The sequence below is a fragment of the Apis laboriosa genome, unplaced genomic scaffold (assembly GCF_014066325.1).
Source record: "Apis laboriosa isolate Shangri-la unplaced genomic scaffold, ASM1406632v1 scaffold12_cov154, whole genome shotgun sequence".
Lineage (NCBI taxonomy): Eukaryota > Metazoa > Arthropoda > Insecta > Hymenoptera > Apidae > Apis > Apis laboriosa.
Window position 1 is genome coordinate 1293970 of NW_025221207.1, and position 20023 is coordinate 1313992.

The 20023-nt window shown below is 35.3% G+C and overlaps 1 protein-coding gene across 1 annotated transcript in view; it reads left to right on the forward strand.

Moving 5' to 3' along the window:
* LOC122720594 (ubiquitin-conjugating enzyme E2 H) overlaps nucleotides 1-20023 on the forward strand; it is a 35482-nt gene that overhangs the window by 10144 nt on the left and 5315 nt on the right. The gene's annotated exons all lie outside the window — the stretch shown is intronic.

Genomic DNA, 20023 nt, shown 5'->3' on the forward strand with positions numbered 1-20023 from the left:
AAGAATATATTTTTTTTTTAAATTAAAAATAGGTTGATGATACATCCGTTCTTTTTTTTTTTTTTCGTGTTTCTGACACTAAAATAAAAGAAGGCTAGCCTTCGAACTTGAAAAAAAAAAAAAAAAATCAGCCTTGGAGGCTAATCATAAAAGGATGCAGATTTTTTTTTTATATATAGACATCACTTCAATCATGAAGAAAACACAAAGAAGAACACAAAGTTAAATCAATCTGAAAGAATGGAGAATGAATAAAGGTTAAACAATGATTCACAAATATAATCTTTCTTTAAAATTTCTCTAATTAATTACGCGAATATTTTTAACATTTATACTATCCTGATTAAAAACGAGCATTGATTTCATCGTTTCTTACGAAATTTCTTCGCGAACCGTTATCATTATCATGATCATTTCCCGATTCCATCAAATTCCTTGTCTCGCACATCGATTAATTCGTGCCCCGAGAAGGAACGGGCTCGCGAATCATCGCCTTTACGTGCTCATTTTACCAGTATTTGATATTCCAAGGTCGCCAGCTCTTCGCACACCGGATACTTATGCAACAGTGTGTGCATTTACGCTTTCTTCGGCCAGCTGGTCGACACGCATGCAAAAAAGCGTGTTATCGATTGACCGGTATCCAGTGACGAAAGTTCCTTGACATCGCTTTTCGTCGCGTTTGACAGGTCCCTATAGTCTAACTCCTGAGATATCGTCTTCAAATCGAATTTGCGCGATCGAGTTTCATTCAACTGGCCTGTTTTATCGTGGTCGATCAGGTTCAGAACGGGTTTAGAGAGGAAATTCTTTTTCCGAAACTTCGTTCTGAGCTTGCAATTTTTATATCGTTGATAAGATGATTAGAATTGTTTTAATTCAATAACGATTTGAATTACTTCGAATATAAGTTAATCGTAGTCTGAATTTTACTCTGCAAAAGGCGATCAATGATGTTTATCTCGTTGTTGGATTCCGGGTCGTGGAATTGAGTTCAACACTTTTTAAAGTCTTACAAGAGGTTTTATTTGATTACGCGTTACTCAAAGAACTCAATTGAATTAGCTTTCGGCAGAAATTAAATACTATGAAAAAGGTGTAATCTCGTTAAAAAAATTTGAAACCCGAAATGGTCATGCATGATCTACAATTTTACCGAAAGTTAAATTAAAAGTTGTTTCTTGGACGATTTCTTGCTTCGCATGAAAGTTGACCATTGTGATATTTAACCAACCGCGTGACTCATCAACCGAGTTATAATGTTGAAAACATGTAGTTAAATGCATGCATCCGTTAAATATCCTATCGATCGCTGTTTTCGGATTCAGATTGTATTTATTATCCTCGAGAAGGCTAATGCAACGTGTTTTTCCTTTTCTCACCGGTTCATAAATTGCTTACGCAATACGAACACCGGCCGAGAAAAACAACGAGTAAAGGTAATGCGTAGTACTTAACGAATCAGCATACTCGAATCTATCGAGATCCGTTTGCGGTATCCCGGTATGTCGAATGACATAAAAAGGCACTTTTTATAAAACATAATTTTATCGCTCGTCTCCGTTTTCATTACGTCCTTCGAAAGGTTTCGATTGGCTAAGCTCGTCTCCGATTATATTTTTACCCGTGGTCGTTCGCCTGTTACAACGATTACCGTAATCCATCCTTATTTAAAAAAAAAAAAAAAAACGCAATATCCTTGCATCCCGGCTGCGTACATTGTTCTGTCTTCGCAAGTATCTTATATCGATATTATGCAAGTTATTTATTCCACGATATTGATGAAGGTAAATTCGAAAGACGACATACGATCGAATTACTTGGTACTCTGTACAATTGTCTAATTTTCTTTCTGCCTGGGCGAAGAGAATAATATTTTGCCTCATAATTTTAAAAATCGAAGTCGAATTTTTCACAATTAAAATTTTGGCGTTACATCATTTATTCGAGTCGAAATCGATAAGTATAGATATGTAGGTATAGATTACACGAAGATAGTACGAAGGTAAATACGTAGATAGATTAAATTAGTATCCAGCAGGATAAATATAGTAACGATGTGCAGTATTATAATAATACATATGTATACAAAGTGAAGCAGAAAAAATAAATATATGAATATTTATACATAGATACGTATTTCTGAGCGATAAGAGAAGAGGATATTTTCGCGGCTACGACAATGTTGTTAATTGTTGGCAAAATCGAGTTTCTCTTCTTCCTTTGCGCGTAATTATTACGAATAAAAACTTGGGCAATGTCGATACTCGCGCGCTCGTCGATGGCCTCGAAACCGTCACATACTCCACGTTAATTAGAAGCGTCACGAAAGGAGAAGGAATAGATCTGATTACGTGTATTTGTTTCTTGAAAGGAAATCGAATTGTTTGCAAAAAGATTTCTCTCTCTCTTTCTCTCTCTCTCTCTCTCTCTCTCGACTCGTTTCGAATTAATTTATCACACGTATCTCGTACTTGCGATTTCATTGAGGTCTCAATTCGTTCTCTTCTTTTCTCGTTTCTAGACCGCAGCCTGACGGTAAAAGTTTGCCAACTTGCAAGGTAATTGGTTGCTTCTGCCCCCTCGAACCCACTGGTTGGTTCATCGTGCAGTTTTAAATCGGATTCAATTCGCAATGTTTTTACATTGCGAGTAATCTCGTCAGATGAACGTTGTTGCGAGAGATTGTTTTTTTTTATTTAGAGGTAATAGGGTTGTGATCGTAATTTTTGAACTTTTGAAAACAATTTTTTACAAAAGTTCAAACGGTTTCTTCCGTGATCCGATATTTGCGATATTAGAGTGTTTGATGATTGAACCACTATTACCTTTGAACTCTAGAGACATTTACTTCGATAATTGGTTAGCTAGTTATCGGAAAACAAAGTTGAGTCATCTAACCCCTCAACCCCTATACCAACTAGAGAGTCGAGTGCCGTTTTTCCTTTCCACACATTTTCATTACGCATATGTTAACCGTGAAATTAAATATTTGTAGAAAGCAGTGGCGTAGAAGATTGGAACATATGGAAACTTTCTTGAAACCTGTTTCATCGATAATCTGATAAAATGTAACGTTACTCGTCACCGATTTCAAAATTTCGTCAATAAACCGTCGTGAAATTTCCTTTGTTCTGTTCACAAGTATACGTATCTTAATAGAGGAGTTTCAGTAATTCTAGAATATAATTCTTAACTTCTAACAACACACTTTTATAACTTTTTATAATCTTCTCGAGCCCGTGGCCCACGAAGGAGACTCTGGAACTTACTTACTCGCTTACAACTTAAACTCGATATTTTCAAGTTAGCCGTTCGATAAAGATTCTATCATAAATCACAACTTTGTTCGATATTAGTTTCGGTATTTACTCAAGAATGGAAGTATCGTAAATCTTTTTGATTTCTTAATAATCCTCGTTTCGAAAGTTCTTCAAGTTTTGCTATGCGTCCTCGGTTCAGGGTTACGCTTTCATAGTTAACGCGTTATTATATCAGCTTTCAAAGATGCAACGTCGATACTGTCCCATTGAAAAATCTCCCCGCCTTGTTTTGCAACGAGTTAACTGGCGAGCCCTCGGCACACGCGCGCATTTTTGCAATTCCCCCTCTTGAGTGTGTTTCAAGATACGTACACGCAGAGACGAGTATGTGATAAAGCAGCGATCTGCGTATTTTATAGATAAACCGATGTACAAGTCTCTCTTAATAAATTATAATATATATACGAGCTATACGACGATAAGATTTCGATTCAATCTTATTTTCACTCGATTCAATGCGTGTAAAAATTGCGTAACGCGGGCAAGCCCTTCCCTTCGCGCCGATATTTATTTCCGCCATTGCGATCGGTCGAACAACGATGCCTTGTTTTCCGCCGCGATGCGCTTTAGAAAAGTGTGCGGCTCTAATTTCCTAAGATCGTCATCTTGTTCCTAAGTTTCTTTTTTTCATAGCTTTTCGCAATCGGATAGCAGCTAAGAGTTCAAAACTGCTTACCTGCAGTGGTGCAGTCAGGTTTTAAATTAACATTTTATTATCGCTATTTATTGTGGATATTGATTAATGATCTTTGGATTAATGATCTTTGGATTTGGCACGACTGATGGCGTATTTGATTTACGCGAATAAAAGAAATATGCAAATGTATATAATTGCTAATATAATATGTATAATGTATATAATTGTATATAATTGCCAACAATTTGTCTCTTTTTAGCAAATGTATGTTTAAATTGCGCGCCATCGTGTTGGGATGAAATTTTCAAAGAATAAGAAGATGACTTAGGCGATATAAAGAGAAATTTTTATACTTTCGATCGTATTATATTCGATTTAAAAAATTTTGAACGAGATTTTTTTCGAATACGTGTTCCTAAATTCTGTGATTTTTTTTGTTACTTGTTCATTCAATGCGCGAAACATTATTATTACGACTATTGAGGGACTTTTACGAGCTTGTAATATCGTAGCTTTCTACGCATATACACGAAGTTATTTCGGAAATTACAACAGCGAGATACTGTTCGACTTTGACGACGGTCACTATTTTCTGATAAGATTAATTCACTCTGTGTGAATACGTGACGGGACGGGAAATCTTTTCAGAAAGTATCCATTTAATATTAAAGAAAGAAAACGACATAGTGTACATAGCGCTTTCCTTTCGAAACATTTTTCATTTTCCATATTTTACGAAACAATTTTCAAAATTGATCCTCCGTTTGCTTCCTCGTCGTTTCTCTTCCCTTAAAAAAATCTTTGAATTTTTTCTCGTCTATAATTGAAAAAAAGAAAGAAAGAAAGAAAGAAAGAAAGAAAGATTAGACAGATGTTTGCAAGAAGCAAAACTTACTTAATTAAAATTCTTATCTTCAATCCTGTCATACATAACTCGCTCAATAACGTTTTCAACGGTATAATTATTCACGCATTAAGATTCGTTTCAAATAATTATCACACCAGTATACAATAAGAGAATTAAATCAAGACCACTTTCCTCAGATCCTTTCTTCAGATATTCAAAATAGCTGGGTACTTTCCGTATCTATCTACGCGTGCGAAACTCACGAGGAACAACCGAGAGTTAAAACTCTCTTTGGAAAGGGATGGAGACGAGACACCATGAAATTAATTCACCCTCTTCGTCTTCGTGTTCGCAAGGGTGAGAGCCATTCGTTCGTCCTGTAAGTAAATGTTGCACCGATTGAGCTGGATCTAGCTCGAGAAGTTAACGGTATCGTTGCGAGCGGAGAGAAAAAAAGATTACAACTTCCTCGTTGGAACGTCGTCATCTTGCGTTTTACTTGTCTTCTGCACAATAATTGCACGGCCGTGTTAGGTCGTCAACCAAAGATTGTTGCGAAACAAACGATTATAGAGGCAGTTGCAGGAGGACTGATAAGATTAACAGTGTTGAGTTACATGTACAACACACAGACTATCTTGTTAGCTTTCCCGTTTATTACACTGAAAGTGTTCTTCCATGCACAACATTTTTTTCGATTCATTCCACGCGTGATTTTTCACAACGTTCTTGCGATGAAAATAAAATTTTTTTTGGCTTCGTGTTTCCATGATCGAAAAAAAATCTTGGAGACGTCACGTTGAAATGTGATTTTCAACCACGCCATATTTTGTAAAAGATGGTAGGTTTTTTTTCCTGTTGTTCCATAGAATGTTTCGGACAGCGTCCATAGTTGTGCAATTTTTGAAGTTCGATATGTCGTCAGTCGGTCCCAAATTGTTAAAAATTTTTCCCTTTAATTTAATTTGAGGATCGAGTGCGTATTTTCATCACTCTCGTCAATTTATCACGTGTTTCGAAAGTTCTCTCGTTCTTCAATTTAACAAGATTATCCTCTTTTCCTCTCTCTCTCTCATCTATTAAAAAGAAATCGATATCCGATCTAAATATCGATATTGCTTGCGTTTCTATATAAAGAGCAAAATTTTTCCTTACACGAGGATCAATATTTCCCTCGCAACGCCTCGTCTCTCGCAAAAAAAAAAAAAAAAAAAAAAAAGAAAAAAAGAAATAAAATTTCTATGGAGTTTCATCTTCCCGCTGAGATACAACGTAAAAACCAACCGTCTGGATTCTTAATGGCGTCGTGTCACAGCTTGAACCATTTTCATCAACAGCGCGATCTCCGACACACGCAATTTCCATCAACCATGCGAACCGTACGAATAAGAGAATACGAGAATAAGAATCCTCTGCTTTGCAAATGAAACCAACAACCGCGACCTCGACGAGGAGCATCGAAGGGAGGAGAGGAGGAATGCTCCTTAAAAAGGAGGGGCACTTTGATAAAATCAATTTAATCCCATTCCATCAGTCCCGTGGTCATTTTTTTCTTTGACATCCTCCGTCGTCATACATACATACGTATATACATACATACATGCATGCATGGAACGAGGCGTGAGCACCCGGCCACGTTTTACCGCATACAAAGCATAGTCGTTTGGAAATGCCTGTAAACGAGCGGTCGACGATACACATCGGAGATACCGTGTTCCGCACTGTGACCCACTTTAACAGCCAGCCCTCTAATACGCCCCAAGATTCTGTTCGACACTGATGCTAGAATCGCGTAGCTTTATGCCTCCTATACATGGCCGCGCCACCGGATACTGGCAGAAATATGCATGGAAATGGATTCGCTGGACGAATAGCTATGGTTACGAGCTGAAATTTTCGCGGTAACGACTCTCCACAGCTCTAAATCGAGCTGTTAAACATCTTTCCTAGTGGAGGAAAAGAACCTTGAGTATTCTTTTACGTATTTTGACCGTATTTTATTGAAAGAGATAAAATAATATATATATATATATATATATATATATATATATACGCTTTTGGACAAGATTTGATAAGTGGCCGAGTCGTGGTTGAATCATTCGATAAGTTTCTTGAAAATAATCCTTCGGCGGAGAAATTATTTCGAAAGCGATTTATCAAAGCGGCTTTTTATCATTCGGTTTCAGTTATCCAAAGATTAAATTTTTAATGGTGTAATAAAATAGCTTCGATACTTACGGCGGAGGAAATTAAAGATAAAAGGTTAAAGAACCTCGGACAAGGTACAAGTTTTGTTGTGCCATCACCAATCACGAGGTATCGTGGTTGTATAGGTCTCTGGTCCGTACGATGCCCCGGTGATTCACAGTTGGAGGGCCAAAGCGGACAAACAACCTATCTAATCGAATTTACGAAAATAGATGGGGCATTAACAACCGTGTTTACGTATCTTCCTTTCTTCTTCATTCACCCTCCGATGATTTCGTTCCAATTTGATGTTTTCGTGTCACGATACCACCATTCCTCCCCCTCTCCCCACCTGTGATCCTTCTCACGAAAAAAGAAAAAAAAAAAAAAAATATCGCCCAGAATTATATTTCTCTGTCCATTTCTTTATATCTCGAACAAACGTGTATCCATTTCGTATCCATTCAAGCAAGCAAAGATTAATTTTAACGCAGACCCTGAAATTACACTGCCCCACTCGTTCACTGTCACAGAGAGGGACAACCGTTCTCTCCGCTTGTCTTTCTGTTTCCATTAATAGTCCACAGGCCGCGATGCTCCACGCGTCGAGCTCTATCGACAGATTCTTCGCGTCGCCCTCTGCCAAATGCACCGTAATTGCATTTTAATCGCTTCTCATCTCTCGACTCGACGCGATTTCCTTTCCTCTTACGCCCATTTCTCCACGCATAAAGTGTAGCCGATCATTCGATGCTTTGAATTTTTCATTTTAAATCTGTACGCGTTGTATACGCTCTGTATTCGAAAGATTGATCGATGCTATGTATGTATATATATATATATATTAGCCAATGGAAATGTATATAAAATATTCCTAGTTTGGACGTGTCATGCCAAAAGTTCGTAGAAAGAGAAGTCGAGATGGACACGCTAGCCAAGAAATTCGTGATATAATTTATATGTAAATATCGTCGTCACGTTCGTTTACATCGAAATCGAAATTATTCTCTTATACGTACGCAAATCGTACGAAAACAAACCGGTTGATATATAATCTCGTGTAATTTTTAGAGATAATTAAGTTAAGATTGCAAGTTAGGTTGTGTAATTCGAATTAAATTTTTAATTCGTCTTTCAGTTTTAAAATAATTTCGTTTGATCGATAGAATAGATCGATCTATGGTTAAATTCGTTTCTTTTTTATTAGATTCCCATAAAGACGTATTTTGTTCTTCGTTAAAGTAAAACAAATGTATTAATTAAGATATTCGTAGCATGTCTACGAGTATTTTTGCCAATGACTTTACAAGGCTTTGAATTTCACTCGAGGAAAATCAAGGAGCCTTACAATTCGACTCCATAAATTCTAAAATGGCAGCTGGTTCTTGATCGGGACAGGTTTTCTCTTCTTGGCAATCGAAAAACGCAAAACGAAACGTGGTCGTGGTATTTCGTAGTTGGGATTTACCTTGAAACGTGGTATTTTTGCCATTATCACAGATAAAATTATTCAATGTTCTTTTTATTAAAAAGTAGAAAAGACTCTCTTTTATAAAACCACTTAAGGTAAAACAAAAAAATAATCTATTTATCAGTTCTCTCTATTGCACATTCGAATAAAAATCTATTCTGTCCTCATCTTTCTGAATTAAACTTGTATAAATTTGCTTCTTTTATCTCGAATTAAATTTTATATTTCCATTATTTTCATTGGGAAACATGTCAACCTGGATTCACATTGTTGTTTGTCAAAACATTATAACATTGTGATCCACGTGACTAATTTCTCAAGCTAACTCATCAAGAAGAAAATTATCGAGTTCGAATCTCGAAGAGTTAATCCTGTTCAATTATAAACATCTGCTGTTTTATTCAAGGGATATTAATCAAGAAAATTCACTGTCAAGGTCTGGAGAGTGATTTTAAGTGCGTCAGCATCCAACGAAACGTGCATTATTCCTTCGATACGTGCTCTATCGTGATCGATATCAAAGGTCGGCCACCTCCTTTTATCACCATCCAATGCACGAATATATGTATATATATATATATATTAATTCGATCAACGAGAGAAGAGCTATCGTTTCTTCAAGGGAACAATGCTCTTTCGAAACGTTCGAGCTGATTATGTCTCGTTTGCACAACGACCGCGAAATTCTTTATTTCGCCAGACCGTAATTTCGTTTTTTCCTCGTTTCTTCTTCTCTCCTCGCGACGCTTTAATTTGCGCCGACTTGTTACCACGCGACGAGTTACAACCACAAACGGTTTTCCATCATTTCTTTTCGTTCTCAACGATCAACGAATCGAGTTTTCTTCTCTCGTTTCGCGAATCCCTCAAATTTTGATTTTATTCCGATAGAATATTCTTCTTCGTTTTTCACGATAAAGTATATGGGATATTGCGAAAATTGTTCGATATTTTTAATTCGCATGCAGAAATCGAATTTAATTCGTTTTATTATAGAAAACAAGATGGAAGATAATATAGGTAGGTATTATAACTTGTTTGGTAGTCATTCGTTGGTTCTATTATCGTTGGTTGATACACCATTCGAGATTATTAACGATAACGCGAGTTCATTACGTAAGAGACGAGTGTTGGATAAAAGTTTAAATACACGGCGATTTAAAAGATGAATTTGTCCACGAACAGACGGTGGATTTAGGATTTCAAACGGTTATTTCTTACGTAAAAGTAATGAAAAATTAAAAGATTATTTTGTGAAAGATTAATTAAAGTTGCGTTTCAATTTTTTTTTTTTTTTTTTTACGCAGAGTGCAAGTGATCGCAGTTGGCGATTATCCTCGGTTTTCTAGAAGGTAGAAAATCGAATCCAGTTCCAACGTTCACTTTTCCTCCTTGCGTCTTTCACTTGCGCGTATAAAATTTAGATATAAAAGCGATTCGAGAATCTAGTTTTTTTTTTTTTTTTTNNTTTTTTTTTTTTTTTTTTAAGAGATGAAGAATAATCGTTTCGAGCGATTTTTAGTTTATTTTCAATTCCGTAAATAAGGAAATTGTTCGGAAATTTGAATTGTAAGGTTTGAGTCACCACGTCGAAAGATAGAAATTTATGATACTTTTCCTCAAAGCGGCCCACCAAGTTACGACACACGATTTGTGACGAATATTAGCGAAATGGGTGCATGAGAAACAACCATAAAATTCTAACACGGGGATCGTGATCGTAAATATTTTCTTGGTGCGTAATAAACCTTTTCATCAACCTGTTATGATTTTATTAACTCTTGTCGAAAGACATCTATCATTTTATATAAATGGATCTTTTCGATCTACGATTTTTCTCTTCTTTCCTCGATATTCTTCATTGAAATCTGGATGGTCCACAGAAATTTAGATTACTCTTCGCGGTTTCAGTTAAACTTAACATTTTCTTTCGCGTTCGATAGAAAGTTTGGAGAAACAATTAAATTTATTAATAATTTATAGAAGGTGGATCGATAAAAGTTACAAATTTTGAATATTTTTGGAATCACGAAAGAAAGAGGAAAATTTTTTAAATAGTAGATGGCGAAATATAATAAAGATTTATTTAATAACAGATTTTCTAATCTATATTTATTTTATGCTTCTGTTATTTTCAAGCAGGAAAATCAATAAAAATAATTGTCTAAATTAATCTTGACGTTAAATGGTCTTAAATCGATAAAAAAAATTGATGAGAATTTATGTCATCATCGATGAAACTATTACTCTGAATCATTCGTAACCGATGCATACCAATTTGAAACATCGTTCATCGTTATCTTGAAGAATAAATTTCGAATAATCGCCACTTGGGGATAAATGAACAATGGGCTTGTCATTTTTTAGCGCTGCTAAAAAAATTAATGATCGAGAATCGCGAAACTATTCGCCATGTATCTTTTTTAATTAACATACTCGAACTTCAAAACTTGAAATTGGAAACGTTAGGATCGAGTTTCCAGGAAATCTAATTCGACGAAACTTCGAGCGTACGGTAAAAATCAGATTAACGGTTAAAATTTATGGAGCATCTTTCAATTAGAAAGCTTCATTGCTCATTAAAATTCACGAAACTGTACATTGCAACTTTAATAGCTTCTCTGCAATAGTGAAACGTGTTTTTCCTTTCTCGTATATTTATCAAAATCGAAAAATCGAAAAAGCTGAAGAGGAGGAGCTGAAGGGAGGAAAAAACCAATTATGAAATAAAATTATTATCCGATGATCATCAAATGATCAATACTTAAAAAACTATATCAATTACTACTAAATGATTGATTATATTTAAAAAATTTGGATTAAATTTGCATCCAATTTCATACAATTCCTATAATTCATTGTTTCAACAAATTTTATCTGTTCCATTGAAAATCGCCAATATTTCGATCGAAAATAGTAGAAAGGGAATTAAATATTCGAATATTTTCGATAAACCGGTGTATAAATTGTTGACACTCGGTCGTGTAAAATGCCTTTAACGTGTCTGGACAGCTGCCCTTTAGGAGCTGCAAAGGGTTAAATCATTCCGATTTGATACGCGACAGATCAAACGCGTGGCAAAATTCCTGCGTGTATTCTAGAAGGCCTATTCTTGCAAACACGATCTCTCTCTCTTCGGAGAGCGGCGAGAAGGAACGTTGGTTGGCGATAGGTTTCGAGCTTTAATATCGAGATATCGTACACTCTCTAACTAAGAAACGTGTCGCGAGATAAGGTGGCCGAGGTAATTGCATTTTTCCTTTTCTCGAAACGTGCTTTCACGCACTTAGCTTATGCACGACGAACGACTACGGAATCGATCGGTGCTCTATGACGTATGCACTCGTGTATACGTGAGAGAACGGTATACGACTTTCGTATGGTACAATACGGCCTTTTTTTTTTTTTTTTTTTTTTTAATCCACTTTGACTGGCTAATTATCGCCAGTTGGTTCGATGCTCTTCTCGGAGCAAATAGACGGATTAATTTTTTGCGTGTAGAACGCGGAAGGGGATTAAAAATAGAATTATGGGGTTAAAAATACGCTTCTTTTTTTTTTTTTATGAGATTTGCGAAAATAACAAATAAACGTATAGATTTAATAGTTTTCGATTGGTACAATTTATAATATATTGATAATTTATTTTGGAATGTTATTCGTTGGGGTAATGAGTGAATGATGGAAAGAAGAGGAGACGAAAATTTAATATTTTGCGTTACGAGTAATTTGTCCAATTTAACGACATCGAAAATTTCATTTGTGACATTCTCTCTCTCTTTCTTTTTCTCTCTTTCTCTCTCTTTCTCTTTCTCTCATATATTTAGAATATTATTTATAGAATCGTTACATTCATTTTAAAATATCGATGGTTGAAATATCGATAGCTGAGATCATTTCTCTTAATACGCGGCATTGTGTCAGAGACACGTTTAAATTAAGTCATCTAAAATCGAATCAATCCTTATAAATCTTGCTTACCGTGATACAATGAATCGATAAATCACGTTTTCCAACCGAAATGTTATTTAGATCGATGAGACGTAAGTAAGACGATCAATCCGATGGATCAATCATTCCCTTTTCTCATTCCCTTTGTAAAAGAGTTTTCTTGGGGAAAAAACACGGATGGATTGTTTAATTCTTCCTTTTCCATTTTTATCTTTTTTCGATGCGTCTAAATTGCCGTGCTTCCAGCTGACCCAGTTTCCAGAAGCTGTCTACGTCACGCTGCAAATTATGTTGTGCATAAGGGACCCTCTCCACCACCCTCGTGTAATCTCGTAGAACCGATCACGAGTATATATATATATGTGTGTATGTGTGTGTGTGTGTAAGTGTGCGTTCTAGGTTCGAATGATCATAAGGTGGTTCGAGGGATTAAATTTTTTTTGTTTAAGGAGATTTTGTTTCGACTAATGACGTTCGATGCCAATTCGACCGCGATGCATCGTTCTTCTTCTTTCTTTTAGGTACAAACGCAGCGACGAAATGTGACTCTCTATGTGACGCTTCAGAGTCAAATTTTCAACAAAATTAATCGAAATTAGTCGTTGAGCGTTTAAGAAAAATTATTTGCAGTTTTTTTTTTTTTTAGATTCTCAAAATGTGAACACAATGATTCATCTTTGATTGAAAATTTTATTTTTCGAGATTCGTCATTCCTTCTTTGCCAAGATTCGCTGCGATCTAATGTAATTGTTGTAATTTTGACTCTATGCTCTTAGAATTTTTGAAAAATAATTAGAATTTTTTTGAAAAATAAGAAATTAAAAAGACGTCGAAAGGTGTAGTTTTTTAAACTTTTTAAAATTTGAGCACAATGAGTCTTTCACTTTTTATTCTGCAAATCGCAACGCGAAGCCCAAAACCGTGATATTATTTATATAATTAACCTTTAAAAAATTCTCTCAAGAAATTAAAGACTTGAAAATTCTGATCGTTTAATATTTTGGAGCCCGAAAATTTGAGTAGAGAGACAACTTCCTCTCGATATTACGCACGCATATATTGCACGTGCCAGAACTAGTCGTCTGACGCTTACAGGAAATCCCGCCTTAAAGAAGATCGTCGAATGCCCATCCATCCGCCTCCGCCATGTATCACGTCGCGCATGGAAATTGGGACTCGAGTACAATTATGCATCGCGTCGAAAAGTAGCGCCTCTATTCCACCATATTTCCACGATATTTTTAGAATATCATCATATATATATATATATCGCGAAACGTCGAAACGTTTTTTGAAAATTTTTAAGTTAAAGCTTTTTAGAAACGTCGATAGATTTCATTTCCTGCTCTAAGTGAATCTGTACCGTTTCTATCCAATTGTTAAATAGTGGAGCACGCGCGAAACTATTGTTCAGTGAAACCAAGCAAGCTTACTCGATGTATTTCTATTCTCTAAAGAATCTCATACGCGTCATATCGATCAACCTTACCTTGTTTATCTTTCGCCAATTACTCGTTATTGCTTCCTTGCGCCCGTGTTTGAACCCTTCACTTGTGACTGGATAATTACATTGGGTTTGGTAAGGTGCAAAGTACGGGGCGTAATCTGATGAAAGCTTTCGGTAAATTGAAATTAAAGGTGGAGAGTATTTATTCTCTGATAATTGTTGATTAATCAATTCTTCTCTTCTCTCGTCGTCCGAGAGAATATGCATATTTAATTTTTTGAAAGCGCGACACGAAATAATAATGCAGAAATAATGTAGAAATTTATTATACTAATTGTTTAATCTTTATATTAATATGTATTTCTTCTATCAAGATAAAGAATAATTCTTCTTCTCGTTTTGATGAATTCATTCTTAGAGAGAGATTATCGTAACATTTCTTTTTTCTTTTTCCCATCGAAATTACAATTCTACACGCATAATTTCCGAATAAATTTAATTTCATATGCTGATACGTATTTAAAAAAAATCTGTTAAAATAATTACGTAAAATTTCCTTTTAAAAAAGATTAAACTCATTAAAATTTGTTTCCACGAGCGATTTAAATAAAAATCCAGTTTAAAGTAAACGACCAAAACTGTACAATTGTCCGTACGAAAAAAGAAGGAAAAAAAAAAAAAAATAAAAGTAAAATCGGAACAAAAGAAAAAAAAAAGTAAAAGGGGAAAGAGAAAAAATATACAACGTCGAATCCCAAGAGTACCGTATTGGCCACGCTCTTCAAACATCACGGACCGCCCCCATTTTTTAATTTAACGAAAAGTAATCCCGCGTCGTTGGCCGCATTGTCGCCGGGTTTTGTCCAGCTCTCAGCCTCGGGCCACGGTCGAATCGCAGAAATGGAAAATTAATGCGTGCCACGATCTTAGCGGATGGCCGCGCGTGGAAAAACTGGGTCACCAGGGCCGAGCTTCATGCGGAGAAGTTTCGTATCGAGGCTGCAACCCGCATCCACGACGACGTCTTTCGAAAATTGCGTTCAGAAGGGCGAAGAACCTTGAACGGGAGGAGGTGGAGGAGGGTGAGAGAGTTTGCGCCGGGAAGATACTGTCGAAAATTGGGGACAAGATGAAAATTGAAGAACGAAGCACGACGAAAGTGAAAATAGCTGGGTAAAACAATTTCCGCTTCGTGTTGAAGAAGGATTAAAAAGAATAAGATTGGTCGATTTTTGGTCAGTTTTTTTTTCTCTTGGAATTTGTGTTTAATGATAACGATAATGGATGATCGGATGAGCGAAGTCATTTTTAAGTCGTGTTAAATATTCAGGATATTTGTGAGGTATAACTAAGTGGAAAATCTTAATAAATTATCACGTATTTGGAAAATGTACGTTTATGATTTAAATGTACATTTGCAAATTAAAATTTGTAAATTATAATTGGCTCGGTACAAATGGCGGTGGATTGTTGATTTTTGCTCAAATGGATTTTAATTTCTTTCTTTTTTTGTGAAAACACTCGTTATCACGAAGATTATTTCGCAATTGTATTGTAAATGCAACTGTATCTAATCAGATTATAAAGTCGTGGTGTATTATATTTTGATTAAAATCGAGGGATTGTTTTCGTTATAAATTCTTCAATTTTTATTCAATTTTTATTTATCGAGTTGACGCATTATGAAATATCATTTATTTTAAGTGAAATAACGATGAATTTATGTAGAGGTTCTTCGAAACACTATGTATTTAATTAACCTTTTGACGTCAAATGACATCTCTGGCACGTCGTTGTACAATTTGATATGAGAAACGTATGACGTGCCATATACATGTGCCAATCTTCAAATACATAGTGATGAAAGAGAAAACAATGCACAATTTACTATGTAAATTCAAAGTTGAAATATTTTTTATAAATTTGCTTTTTAACGTACACGCGACAAACTATCGCGAAATTTCAGTTTCAGAAGGGGAACAGTTTTGTGTTCTAAATTGGCACAATATATTCCATATATACCGTGAAATATATTGCTCTCGAAGTGTTAACCCTCGATATAGAGGGTAAAATATGCATTGCATAACTAGCAGGAATAGGATGAGCTCAATCAAATCAACGATTGAAATATGCGAATATCCAACCGAATGTGATAGATAGATGGACCTGGTTATGACATATTAAATTATCGGAAAGGATGTCTGTGAACAATGATTACCATAGTGGATTAAACAGAGAAATTGTAACTGTAGTTGAACGCTTTGAAGTCCCTTTACACACAGTCGGAGGATTAGAGAACGGACTAGGATGGATTTGAATGCCAAAATTGTATTCATCCTTAATAGGATTTCAGGTTTCAAAAGCTATTCTCAATTCTGTTTTATACAATCTTTATCTCATCTAGTTCATTTGCAATTATCTTAATTGGCATATCGTCCAATCAACAAACATCTAATTTCATAATAAGAATTGATTTTTACGAGATTGCACGAATTTTAATTTTTTCTCAAACACGTGTTTATCTCCTCTTATTTTATGAATATCACGTATAAATTTTATTCGATTGAAAAAAAAAATATGAGAGAAGAATATGATGATAATATACGATCGAATTTTATATCACGATATTTCGTACCCTAACGAAGCTTGCAACCGTTGCAAACAGCAAATCGAACAGCGTAACTGAACTCGACCACTTCCTGTTTCTGTCTGATTGAATCGTAATGGATCGTAGGATGATCTCTCATTTGATAATCGAAGCACTTTGCATATTTCCTGTTCCCGACCAACATCTCGATCATTTCTATTTTTCACGAAGTATTTCCTTCTTCACACCATCACACAGAACAACTTCGGATCTCGTACAACGAGATCGAATACAAATTATTGGAAGAACGAATTATATTTGGAAAGAATATTTTCCAAGAATAAGACACAACGAATCTGGAAAAATCTGGATGTATATACGAGCGAGAATACTCGAACGAGATAACTTTGATATTAACGCAATCATCGAGAGGAATTAGAGAGAGAGAATGAGAGAAGTTGAGCGGGCAAGGCCGGTTGAAATGCGCTTTATTAACTGAATTTTTATACCGCGAACCAACCAATTTATACCACGAAGCAGAAGGCCGCTTAATCAGCTACTTCGAGTGGCCCGAGTTCTTAAAAATAACGAAACAGACGACAAACTGGTCGTCCACGAATAACTATAGACGAAATCGCGCCGGTTCGAATTTGGTCTAGTTCCAAACACGATTTTCCAACCGTTTAAATTCGCCATTTCTCGAACAGATTTCGGATTGGATTAAATTTTCTTCCCCGAGTTCACGTTATGTTAAGTTTAATAACGTTAAGTTAAGTTTTCGAATCGGTCGAATTAATTCCACGATAAATTCGCTGGATAAAAATCGATATCTTGCTACGACACGAATAACTCTTGCTCTTCGAACAAATCGTTGCGAAATGTTTTCCTTTCTTCTTCTTCTTTTTTTTCCGTTCGAATTGGTTTTATCAAGCTTTGACAATTATCTTTATTAAAGCAGCGCTCGAGGACAATGCGTTCACGATGATGTTGTATTTACTTTAATTTAATTGATTGAACTGAATTACAGTGAAATTTTGTAAAAGAAAACAAAAAACAAAAAAAAGAAGATGGAAATTGTGCACGCTTCGTGTACGATTTTTTTAGCTTAATAAGGAGGACACTTTCTCTAGCATTATAGAATTTTTATATCAATGTATTTTTTTATATTATACTTTGTGGTGTTCTTTTTTTTTTTATTATTTTTATTACCGATTAATTATATTCCATATTAATTGCTGACATTGTGTGTCCTTTTTATCAATTTTGATACATTTCTATTTGATCTATATTTTTGTAGAAATGTGTTTGCTAAGCGTGGTACGAAATTTCGTGATATTTTTCTACATAGACAAGTGGAGTATTTATACCGTGAGTCATGTCTAAGAGCAATTGGGTTACGTTTATTATAATTCTTGTCTAATAACTCTGACACTGGTATAAATGCTCAACAATAATAGCTCCAATTGGATCTGATAAGAAGATCTGATAACTCTGAATGTTATATACTTTTCGCGACAAGTCTCATTATACAGAAACATTAATCCACGTACGAGTTACGGTGTCAGGAGATTAAAAAAAAAAAATTCTCGCAGAGATAGCTATTAAAAAAGTAAAATCCATATAAATCGATTGCATCAAAAATAACGATTCTAAATCCATTCATGAAATCCACTCATTAAACTCAAACGTACGTTAAAACATACATAATATGACATTTTCACTTTTTCATCCTTCATTTATATTTATATTCAACGAAAGTGAATATAAAAAGAAGAAAAAAAGAATATCCACACAATTTATCCAATAACAACAAGAATCAAAAGTAGCGATAATCGAACTCGGCAGAAATTCGATATAATTAAAAGCGCATGATATATATATATCGTTGCTTCAATAACGCAACGATTTCAAAGGTAGGTAGAAGGAACGTAAAAAAAAAAAAAAAAAAAAAAAAAGAAAAAGAAAGAAGAAGAAGAAGAAAAAAGATCAAAAAATGAAAAATGAAAGAAGAAGGATGAGTCGCGAGGTTCGGTGAACTCTGGTCGTACGCGGGATAGGAATTAACTCGGTTGCTGCTTGTGCATTCTAGCAGCTCCGATTCCGCGCGAATATCGATACTTTCACCGTGAATCCGCGCGCTTGTGTTTCCACGTGCGTGTACGCACAGGTGGGTCACGTTTCTCGCCTACGCCTGTGCACAATACACGCTTGCACCGGCCACGTGTACGTCTATAAATGTACGGGTATACGTACATTTGCGCTCGCACGCGAAGCGTTGCGTTCACGATTCGTGATTCTCTCGAAGGCAAAAGTCGGTCCTGCGTGACGGAGAACCGAGAGAGCAGCACCAGTAATAATACGGTGTAGTAGCCTCTTGTTTGCCACTCGCTTTTGGTATATACTCGTAGTTGGATGATGCTCGCTTATTTGACAAATCATGGATTTTAACTCGAAAGATAGAAAAAAAAAAAAAAAAAAAAAAAAGAAAAAAGAAAATAAAACGGAAATTAATTATTTCTTTCGATTTGAGAGCGCATTGAATGTTTAATCTTGGTTTTTGCGAGATTTTGGTGGAGAGAGTTTGGAAGTGTTTCGAGGATTCGCGTTATTTTCTTCGGGGTGTATGGTATGCTTGTTTATTTGATAAAGTATTAATGGATTTTAAGTAAGAAAGAAGGGGAAAAAAAAAGGAAACTGAAATGAATTTCATTCGGTTTGAGAATAGTATTGATTGTTTAATCTCGAAGGATTTTTTGTAAAAAAGATTGATTGAAATTATAAAAAAGTTCTTTAAGATTATAAAGTGAAAATGATACAAAAACGATAAATTTGATATAACATGTTTTTATGTTTAAAAATATTTTACAGAGAATTTCCGAGTTGCGTCACTTTCGAAATAAAGTGATGCATCCGATTGACATTTCTCATGAAATTACGAAATACATCTTATTATAAATTACTTAGATATCCTATAATACTTAAACATTATAACCAATCTATAACATTTTAAATAATCTTTTCGTATCAATAATTTTCAAGATTGGACAAAAAAATTTCTTCCATATGTTTCTACGAGTATCTTCTCGAAAAGATACTCGGTTATCGATAAAAGCATAAACCATTTTTCATATTTTCATTAATCTCTACTAATTTACGAAATCATTTCGAAACGAGCTGTCGATTCGAAACGATTCATAACGTTAGCTAAGAGATTTAATAAATTTAAACACTGTACGTGAAATTTGCTTGTACGTTAATTGATCACGTTATTACGTCATCGTCACGCTATCACCGCAATTTCGTCGCAGATGGTCCAGTAACGAATAACCGCGAGCGGAGAAAGCGGATGGAGTCGGCGGGGGTTGCGTTTTCACCCTCCTCTTCCGTCAGCTTTTCCGGTTTCCACGCGATTATCGCGCGATGGATGGTTCTCGATTTCTCTCTGTTCTCGACGATGATACCGTATTAATTTCGAAGATCGACGATTGCCTATTATCAATTAACCAGCTGGCTGGCGTGGCATAACAAGAAGGCAAATGTCTCGGGGATGTTTCGATATAGTTCATTCGTTATA